The following is an 11,157-nucleotide window of genomic DNA, read 5'->3' as shown; positions in this document are numbered from 1 at the left end:
TATGAAGAAGTCATAATTTCTTTTTTATCAAAAAAGTCAGCCGCTGTCCACTAAAGTCATGACAACCAAAATCTATTGATCAGAACTGGATATGTTGTGGGTACCATGTACTTGGGAGAAGCTTTGCTACCTAATGGTTATATGAACATATTGTTTTGTTGTAGTTCCACAATTTCATGTGACTCTTATTCTTGCCTCTTACATGCATGTGAAGCAACAAAGGGATCTGCTGGTGAAAAACTAAATTAATCTGAAAAAGACTGAGGCACTTGCCTGACGCACCCACGTTTCAATCTGCAAAAGCACGATTGGAGGGATAGAGATTCTCGCCGACAACAAGAGCTGGAGTACGAACCAGATGAATCTGTATGCGTGAATGACGAACCAGATGAATCCGCGGGTATAGGCCACTGGATGGTGTAGATGCGAAGCGAAGCGTGTGTGGGCGGCGTAGGGAGGACCGATGGAATCCACGGGTACCTAGGCCCCAAATCTTGCAAGTGCTAGGAAAAAAAGCCTAGCATGCGCGAAGGCCGAATTTCGCATGGCGTACGGGGTAGGGGAGTAATAAGCGTCAAGGATATCACGGCGCAGTCGCATGGAGCTGCCGAGTCTACAGGCCGGATTTCACATGGCGTACAGGTTCTGTCATAGACTACGACAAACTTATTGTGTTATTATCTCTCACTCTCTCAAGGAAACTTTGTTGCAAAGAGATAAATCGTGTAGTAGTTTTAAATTGGTGAGTAGTCCTTAGAATTTATGTGCCATGCCCCCGCACCCCTCGTGTCCGGAGACACCGAAGTCTGCCCCTGCCCAGCACGCCCGTCTCCCGAGCCCCCTACCCCCACATGCTCCTGCTCCCAACCAGTCGTACCCCCACCGACCATGCGTACGCGTTGAGTAGATCCAGAGCAGTGGGGCTGGGAAGTGCCCGAGGTGAGATCAGGCGAGGTGATCAGGTCCGCTTCCTCCTCTTCCTCCGTTGGCTTCTACACGCTCCAGGACGAGGAGGAGTAGGGTGATGAGGGCCGCGTCCTTGAGGCATGGGAGCACGCATACGCCGCCCTAGGCCAGGTGACCAGCTTTTGGCCGGGCCCATTGCTGGCGACGAGAATCCAATAGGTATGCCCACCCCTTTTCTTATCTTCCTACAACCGAGTGCCCAAACCCTAACTGAAGTTATTTGGCTACATGTATTTCGATCCGATGTAATGCTAAGTTTTTATACACATGTAATCTTCCTGCAACCGAGCACCCAAACCCAAATTGAAGCTATTTGTCCCATTGGCGATGGGGTTCGTAAATCTGGCCTTTGGCAGAAAACTCAGGAAATTATTTGTGGTCTTGGTCCTAATCCATCTAGCGATCTTCTTTCTAGGCTTGTTTATGGTTGTACTAAAATCACTGTTATTGGTATGTGTTGTACGACCATGAGCCTGCTTAGTTAATATGTCTGCACAACGATTATTGCTTTTCCACTAAAATCACTGTTATTGGTATGTGTTGTACTCTACATCAAATTTACTTGAAAACTAATTGTAGGCCATAGATGAAGGAAAAGCAGATTGGGATGCATTGTTTGAGCCATATCCATTTTTTGAATCATAAAAAAATTATGGATCCATCTGTTAATCTGGTCATCTAAGATCAATACTCTTCATTTGATTTAAGGAGCCATTCTATATTTATGCTTTTTTTCCTATATAATATTTCCATTTAGTTTGTATGGTACATATCTGTCTAACTTTTTCACGGTTTTTCATAAACAAATTCAGGTTTTGCACTTTCCTCTCACACCACATAAACATTTTAATTAATATAATAGCTGTCCTAATTACTTAAAAATTGTACCATAACACAAATGAGTTCTTTAATAGGATTAAAGCTATTTTATAGAGGAGTTGGAAGAAGAAATAGATTGGTGCAATGCATAAATCCAACCAAAGAGGAAATATTATTACAACAATAGTCATTTGAATGAAATACCATAGTATTACAACCACTTTCCTTTTAAACAAAAAAATCATCATCATTTGAGTCATGTAAAGAGTCCACAGGTGCTACATATCCATCATCAATGTACGTGTCGTCTTCTTCCTCCTCATCTGCTTACCCAATATCATGTGATTCTTCTACAAATTCAGAAAGTGCCTTCTCAATGACACAAGCATCACCGATCACACCTTCCATGTAAGACCTTCTCCACTGCACCAATACATCATCGATGCCTGAAACACTCATGCCTTCCAACCCCACGTCCAGTGAGTCAAGATCAATTTCTGAATATTCAGATTCTGGCATGGCGAATAGATTTCTGGGTTTCATTTTTACAACAATGCACCAATCTTTTTTCTTTGTACCATTGACGTAAAACACCTGTTCAGCTTGTGAACCAAGAATGTAAGGCCCATCTAAATAGCACAACCGAGTTTTATCAATATCATTAATTCCATACCTATCCCTTTGATAGCCTCTTCCTTTGTTCTTGGCAGTAGGAACATGGAACCAATTGCACTGAAAGAGGACAACTTCCTTACCTTGAGGAAAATCTAGTGCAATAATTTTTTTTAATCACACCGTACCAGTCAATATTACCGGAGCTTTGATCTCCTTTCACAACAACTCCACTATTTTTTGTGCATAGGTTCTGCTCTATCTTTTCTGTATGAAAAAGAAAACCATTGATGAAACATCTGTTGAAAACACGAGCTCGATGGTCTGGTCCTTGTGAAAGTGTGTAGAGCAGGTCACTTGTCTTCCCTTGTTGATTTAGTTTGATGATCTATAGCCAGCAAAATATGTTTAAGTTATTTGCAAATATAATACTGAGCAGTAGTAAGTGGATGCCATTACAAAAAAATCAAATTACTCACAACCCACCTTACGCTCGAACCAGCCTATAAATTGTTCATTGTGCCTTCGATCAACATTCTGTGTACTTAAATTTTTTAGTTCGTCCATATGCTCGCTACAATATTTTAAAAGAGGGCTTCAGGTAAATCAAATTCTATGAAACATGTCAATGTATAATATCAAAATATAGAGTTTGAAATAAGATCTTACTTTATCCATGGAGTAGCCTCATCACAATTTTGTAATATGTAGTGCCTCATCCGCTGCAGCTCACTCCTAGAAAGTGACTCGACTGTGAATCCTTTCTTAGTGTAGTCAATGTTGGCAAATATGCTTAGGCCAGATGGTGGTTCATTCACAACAACAACTTCATGACGGTCTGCACGATTAAGCTTGGTTTCCACATCTTGCAAGAAGCGACTGCAAAATGTCATGCACTCCTCTAATATATATCCCTCAGCTATCGATCCTTCAGGGTGCGCTTTGTTCTATACATAGGCTTTAAGAGTACGTAAGTATCTCTCAATTGGATACATCCATCTATAGCACACTGGTCCACCAAGTTTAGCCTCTTCAGCTAGATGAATCGGCAAATGAATCATTATATCAAAAAAGGCTGGTGGGAAAATCATTTCGAGCCGACAAAGGGTTTCAGGAATCGAGGTGCTCAACTGCTCTAACTCTTCAGCACTCAGCTCCTTTGAACATATTGCATTGAAGTACCTACTAAGCTGAATCAATGGAAGAGCAACATTTTCTGGCAAAACGTTGCGAACTGCAATGGGTAATAGCTTCTGAAAAATAACATGACAGTGATGTGTTTTTAGACCAGACACCTTGCACTTGTTCACATCCACACTCCTCTTAATATTAGAGGCATAACCATCAGGCATCTTCACACCTTCTAGAAATTTGCATAACCATGTCATTTCATCCTTACCTAATGTGTAAAGTGCTGATGGCAATGTGTATTTTCCATTCCCGACCACAACATGTTGATCCTTCCTGATGCCTAAATGCTCCATGTCAAGTCGAGCCTTCTCGCTATCCTTTGACTTCCATTCCATACCGAGCAAAGTCCCCAATATACTATCACAAATGTTTTTCTCAATGTGCATCACATCCAAATTATGCCTTACAAGCAATTTTTTCCAGTAAGGTAGATAAAAAAATACTCTTTTTCCTCCAGTTGTGCCATCTAGTTTCTTCCTCACGCTGCTTCCTTTTCCTAGTAGACTTCCCAAAAGTGATTTGCTCAAAACATTCATATTGTTGCAGAACCCCTTCACCACTCAATGGCACTAGAGTCTCCCTGGTTTCCACAGTATTGTTGAAACTGGCCTTGATCTTGCGTCACCTATGATCCATAGGCAGAAAGCGACGATGACCCATGTAGCAATGCTTGGATCCACATTTCAACCATAAGAAGTCTGTATCCTTGTGGTAGTATGGACATGCGAACTTGCCTTTTGTGCTCCAGCCAGATAACATCCCATATGCTGGAAAGTCATTAATTGTCCAGAGAAGAATTGCTCTCAAATTAAAATTCTTCTTCTCCTTGGCATCCCATGTCTCAACACCTTTTTCCCAAAGGTCTTTGAGCTCATCAATCAGAGGCTGCAAATATACATCAATATTGTTTCCTAGAGAGTTTTTACCGGGTATCAACATTGACAACATCCAGAAAGGTTGTTTCAAACACAACCAAGGTGGCAAGTTGTAAGGGATTAAAATGACAGGCCATATAGTGTATGCAACATTGACCATCCCAAATGGATTGAAACCATCAGATGCAAGACCCAATCGAATGTTACGAGGATTAGAAGCAAAATCTTTGTATATGTTATCTACATGCTTTCATGCCTTAGAGTCAGCAGGGTGCCTCATTTTGTTATCTTGGACTAAGCCCTCCTTGTGCCAACGCATATATTCAGATGTGGTTGGATTCATATACAACCTTTGCAATCGAGGAATAACTGGGAAATATCTTAGGATTTTCCATGGGGCACACTTGTTGGTTGCCTCCTTGTGATGCCCAGAAACCATTGGTTGCCATCTAGACTCACCACATGTTGGACATGTATCCATGGCTGCATATTCTTTATGAAACAACAAACAATCATTGACACATGCATGTATCTTTTGGTAGTCAAGGCCAAGGTCATGAATAACCTTTTGTACTTTATCCAATGTGTCCGGAACACAGTGGCCTTCTGGGAGAACAAGCCGGAACAACTGAAGTATGGCCGCTAATGCACTTTTACTAGGACCAAACATGCATTTAATCTGAAAGATCCTTACTATAAAAGATACCTTAGTGACCTGCTTGCATCTTGGATACAATTCCTTCTTCGCCTCTGTTAATAGATTAAAGAATGTGTTTGCTTTTGCATTTGGCTCTTCATTAATATTTCCTATGATGTCTTCATGTATAACACCACTGATTAGCGTTGAAACTAGTTCGGTCATAGAACCATTGTCACATGTTTCATCATTATTGACAACTGCCGCAGCATTGCCCTCATCTGAATCATTTGCTTGGATTCCTTCTTCGATGAAGCTCTCATCAAACCCTCTAATAACCAAGTGACTCTGAACCTGAGATTGTGTTCTGTAGGACATGCATCGTCATCTTGAACATGGGCATGGTGCAGTTTCTCCTCTAGTAGTGCCACCAAATGTAGTTTGTATGAACTTTCTGAAATTTGTTTGCCACTCATTTGTCGTGAAGTGCATGCGCATCCAACTCCTATTATTCTGAGACATGGCTTTCTAGTCAAAGATTCAAATCACCAGTCGAGCCCTGTAACAAAACAAATCAAAGTTAAATAGATTTTCAGTCATAATCAGTATTGATCTTTAAAGTTTAATGATAAGTTACTAATTCATGCAATATGCTTGCCTCTTTTGTGCGGCTTTCTTAGCCATACTAATAAAACTGGAATGTGCACAGCCATTTGTTTGAAGTAACATGTGATGAATTGCATTGAGAGAAAAGAATTAAGTGTGTTGTGCATAGGCATTTGTTTGAAGCAATGTGCACATCTCAACGTTTCTTGCTGTCAGTCACACTTGAAAACATTTTGGTGCCGACATGCCTAAAATCATTTTGGTGCTGATGCTAATAACAATTTCAGAATTTTCCCTTTGCATCGCATTTTCAGAAATCACAATTTCACATCCATTTTTTAAAAAGGATTGTTGGTACCAATATCTTTGTGCAGTGGATTTCATAGTTCAAAAGGCAGTTTGCACATCTTGAGGAGAATTATAGTGAGAAGGAGAAAGAGGTTCTACATCGCAAAGAGAGCATGCTTATTTACCAAGATACATGATTCATGAGTGCAATGTACCTTTGATGTGTGGCATTGTGAATTCCTAATCCTGAACATTGAACAAAACATCGAAGTGCAGAACTTACTATCGAATGCTAACATAAAACTTAATATAAGACTTCATGAATATGATTTTCAGAATACAAAAAGGATGGGGGTTACATCTAAGACACTTGCAGAACTGTTTTAGGGGAAAGGAAAGTGATACTCCATGTCCATGAATATGATTTTGGCATATCATACATGCTAAAACATTGAAAATATAGAAGAATTAAGATTAGGACATAAGTTGTTCTGAACTGGCACTAATGTCAACAACAGTAAATCAGTAATAACCATTCTCAATACTCAACAACAGACAGATGTCTGAACTTACCTGGAACTCCATATATATGTTGGTGACTTCTTGGCTCTTTGGCTATTGCTTGAACCTACAAATAAGCAATAAAGTCTAGTTAGATTTGCAAATAAGCTACTAGGAGTTTAGGATAGCAAGGCAGTGCTGCTGCTTGGTTGTTCCACTCAGTAAGTCAGTAGCAGCCAACCACTAAGTAATATGAATGCCTTATGTCGGTTTTTTGTTGCTGCTAAAGCAGAAATACATGTTTGGTCTATTTCTTATATGTTGAGACCCTGTGATTAAAATCCAAGGGAATTGATAGACTACATTTTGAAAAAATGCAAAACTTCTTTCCAACTATGGAAGTACAATTATGAATGCCATATGTCACGACCAAAGTTCATACAACCCAACCTGAATTGTTTTCTTCACATAGGAATGGTAGTTCCCTATCTATTCTACATTTTTCAAAAAACAAGATTACTTTTGTTGCGCTGACTCAAAAAACAAGATTATTTTTAGTATATATGCTCACCTATATACTCCTAAATAATCTCCTTGATGTTGCCCTTTTAATGCCTAGAACCTGCACCCAAGAACCAAGTCAAATATACTGGAATCAAATTGTCCTCGATTGCTCACTGACATCAGAGCGATCTAATATTCCATCTTACTTTTAAATTGCCAACAATCATAGAATGTAGAGCAAATTATAAAATTTTAGTGTGCAATCATGTTGAGTTTGAAAATGATGAAAAATGATTCCAGAAAAACGCTAAACATGAACAACAAATGATGTTGATTCCATGGCTTCAGTTAGTTTGTCTTTGTACGTTTTCACCCTTTTATTAGATTGTGTTATGGTGTGAAATTATTGCTCAATTAGTTCTTATCATTTGTAGTTGGGGGTCATATTTTTTCTTTAAGCGCAGTCCTGAAAATAACACATTCATTATTCTAATTATGTTGCATGCTACACATTTAACATTTACCTTGACCTTATACACATAAACACCCTGCACCTTTGTAGATCTCCTCATCTCTTTTTATTGACCTTGTACACCTAAACACCCTACACCTTTGTCAGCTTTCTTGGCTTCAAGATACCCGGCTACTCTTGATGCAACTTTGTTTGATTCAACTAGAGGGTCAGATAACAATAGGCATATGATAAACTATACATATACCACCTAATGTCATCTCTTGAATCACCAACAATGTTTGTTTTTGATTCCTATAGCTGACCTTACTGCCAAGACAATTGACCTGTATTTGGGATCTCATTGTTGTCCACCTTGTCATGTCTTCACCAAACAACTCAATGAGGTGTATAATGGCATTAGGGTGATTTTTAGTAGCTGGCACTGCTGGCATCACTTGGGATTGGTTCATTATCTGCTAGCTAGGGAAACTGAAGCCATAGAAAACATTACAATTGGTGACAAGTCCTGTGATGTTTAATAACGCAATGTAATACTATCTAATTCCATATATTTGTTACAAGGTCTGCTATCACTTGCTTATTTGTTGCTATCCTTATCCTGCTAATTATTGATTTGATCATTACCTGTCACCTGATGGTCATGTATCATGTTTTCTCTTGCAGTGAAGCTTTCTATGTGTTGGCAGATAAACTGAGCAGTGAGGGGTCTTGACGGTAGCAGAGTAGGTCCTGGCTGTGTTGGAAGGTAAACTAAACAGTGAGGGGTCCTGACGTCTGCAAAGAGCACTGAGAAAAGGCACATGAGGGGCAGTAAGAGGACAGCAGGTCCTACTGTTGTTGGAAAATAAATTGAGCAGGTGCTGGTGGCGGCTATAGAAGAAGGCACGAGGGGTGGCCAGAGGAGAGCAGTTCCTGGTGTGCGTTGGAGAGTGTTAATTACCTGTGTGTGTACCTGAGGCCTTTAGTTGTACACCACGCTTTTGGAGCAGTTCCTGGTAGGCGGCTTGGCTGCTATTTGTACATTACTTTTGGAGGCCGCTGGTTCTATATATGTGACGATGTTTGGAAAGTGTCGAACATTTCTTACACTGTCGTGATACTTTTCCTTGTATTAGTTTCTATTTTTGGAATGCATGTATATATCATATTTGAAATTATCTAGAAAGAATTATTTGCCTTTACTTTTCCTTGTATTAGTTTCTATTTTTGGAATAGATGTATATATCAAATTTGAAATTATGTGAAAAGAATTATTTGCCTTTGGAATATCAAACATTTCTTATTACCTAACGTGACATTGCTTTTGCACATATATAACAGACTTGAAATCTTTATGCAATATCTAATAGTTTCAACCTTTTGAAATGAAAGGATAAATTATGGCCACAAATTAAATTCGTTGTCAGTTGACAAACAAATTGCAATCAAATTATTTTTGTTTGCAAATGGCAACAACATTTTGCAATGAAATTTAAGTTTATCGCAACAAAGAAAATATGTGGCATAACCGCCATTGCAGCAACTTTTCTAGTGGTAGCAATAACATCGTTCTCTTGCAACGAAATTCATCACTATTGCAATGTACGAAAACAGTGGCGAAAATGTGCATATATTGCAACTAGTTCTAACGGTTGTGACAACAACTATACATAATGCAACGAATTTACTACTGTCGCAATATCCAGTGTGGCAATACGGTGCTTGTCCAACATCTTTTCTAGTGGTAGCAATAACATCTTTCTCTTGCAACAATACTTACGATTAGCGCAACACACAAAAGAAGTGGCAAAAAATGTGCATATATTACAACCACTTTTAAAGGTTGTGGCAATATCTAACATCTATTGCTACAACTTTAGTGTTGTTGCACTATCCGGGGTGGCACTATGGTAATTTTGCAACAACTGCTCTAGTGGTAGCAATAACACATTACTCTTGCAACGGAAGTCATGGTGTTATCGCAATGCACAAAAATGGTGGTAAAATGGTCCATATATTGCAACCACTTTTAAAGGTTGTGGCAATAACTAACACCTAATGCAACAAAAAATAGTGTTGTTGCAATATCTGTCGTGGTATTAGGGTGATTTTTTTAGTAGTGTTGTGGGCGTGGTTGTGATACGGATTTGAGTCTTGCGTGTGTTGCTCTCCCCAACCTTACTTTGTGCCTTCTTTGTGATCTCTATTGTAAGGGCGAGAGACTCCAAACTGTGGAGATTCCTCGCACACGGGAAAAGATACTAAAGGAAAAGAACGTGGTATTCAAGTTGATCATCGGATCACTTGAAAGGGGTTGAGTGCAACCCTCGTCCATTGGGACGCCACAACATGGAAGTAGGCAAGTGTTACTTGGCCGAACCACGGGATAAAAATTGTGTGTCTCTTGTGTTGCTTTCTCTGTGATTATTGTGTTCACAAGAACTCGCTTCAAAGCTATGTAGTCGAACTAACACTTTAAACTAAGTTTTGTGGCTACTTAGTGTTTGATTTTACAGGGTCACCTATTCACCCCCCTCTAGGTGCTCTCAACACCCCGTCCCCACTTCTCAGTCGCGTCCTCGCTCCCGCGCCTGCGCGCGCTGGCGTGATTTAATCCTGGTCGTTGATCTCTGATTTGATGGTCGAGATTACCCCGTACCCCTTCGTGTGTGAGTTTTACTTAAGAGACCCACGGGTTTTAGAAAATCAACCCGCCGTCCTCTGTTTTAGCGCGCAGGACCCTGGTTTATTTTAAATAGCCCCCTGCTTTTGTTTAATCACATAATTAACTCTAATTTCATATTTCAAACTTCAAAAAATGTTTATTTCATATCTTTTTCATATGAACTCTAAATTTAGTGGTTCAAATTGCAAAATGTTCAGGAAATTATTCTTTACCCAGATAAATTATGTTCATCTATAGTCTGTATACTTTTATTATTGCACTTAGAATATAGGATTAAGGTATATATTGATTTATTCATTTAATGAAATAAATAAAAGGGAAAACCCTAGGAGTTAAAATATATTTAATCTGGTGAGATTAATAATATGTACTACATGAATTCACCTCTGGTTTAACTTTTAGGTCTCAATAAAATGAATAGAATTTGGTTATGTAATTATGGACAAAACTTAAAGAGTAATCAATTCCTAAATGATGTTAGTTCATCTTATAAATTAATCCCTTTCTTTGTTTAATTCCTATCCTATCTTTTTGAGATATGTTCAAAACACTTAGAGAGTAATCAACTCCTAATTAAGATTAGTTCATTTTTATAATTGACCTCATTCTCCTTTATTTAATACTACACCTTTTGAGTTGTGTTCCAATGTTTGTACATGTTTGATGTGCTGTTCATTTGTACTTTCCAAGTGTATTGAATGTATGATCGCTTTATTTAGACAACGAGGAGCTCGTGGTTCCTGATTGTTTTCAAAAGTTGGTCATCTTGGCTAACTCTATGTTATTTACTTATCTCAAAAGTTTTGTCTCAGTTTTCTTTCTATTTACTTTCTGGTCTTATAGTTCTACTATCACTCTTGTGCTTACGATGTCTTTTGTAGATGGCTCGTATTAGGTGCACTGCACGTAAGTCAGTGATCCCCTTTGTGCCTTCTCTTCTAGCTGAGCATCTACCGCGTCACACGGTGCCAGGTCATTGCAGTCACCTAGCGAGACTGCATCGTCGCCTGCATGAGAA

General features: G+C 39.1%; 1 long non-coding RNA gene across 1 annotated transcript; it reads left to right on the top strand.

The window, feature by feature from the left end:
* Window positions 1–710: 710 nt before the first annotated feature.
* LOC109943097 (uncharacterized) lies at window positions 711–8,655 on the top strand. The gene is made up of 2 exons (XR_002265720.3): window positions 711–1,125; window positions 8,138–8,655. It is a non-coding gene; the product is annotated as an uncharacterized lncRNA (long non-coding RNA).
* The last annotated feature ends 2,502 nt before the right edge of the window (window positions 8,656–11,157 follow it).

The sequence above is a fragment of the Zea mays genome, chromosome 10, assembly GCF_902167145.1.
Source record: "Zea mays cultivar B73 chromosome 10, Zm-B73-REFERENCE-NAM-5.0, whole genome shotgun sequence".
NCBI classification, from domain to species: Eukaryota; Viridiplantae; Streptophyta; class Magnoliopsida; order Poales; family Poaceae; genus Zea; species Zea mays.
The sequence above is the reverse complement of the archived record's forward strand: the minus strand, read 5'-3'. Positions and strand labels throughout refer to the sequence as shown.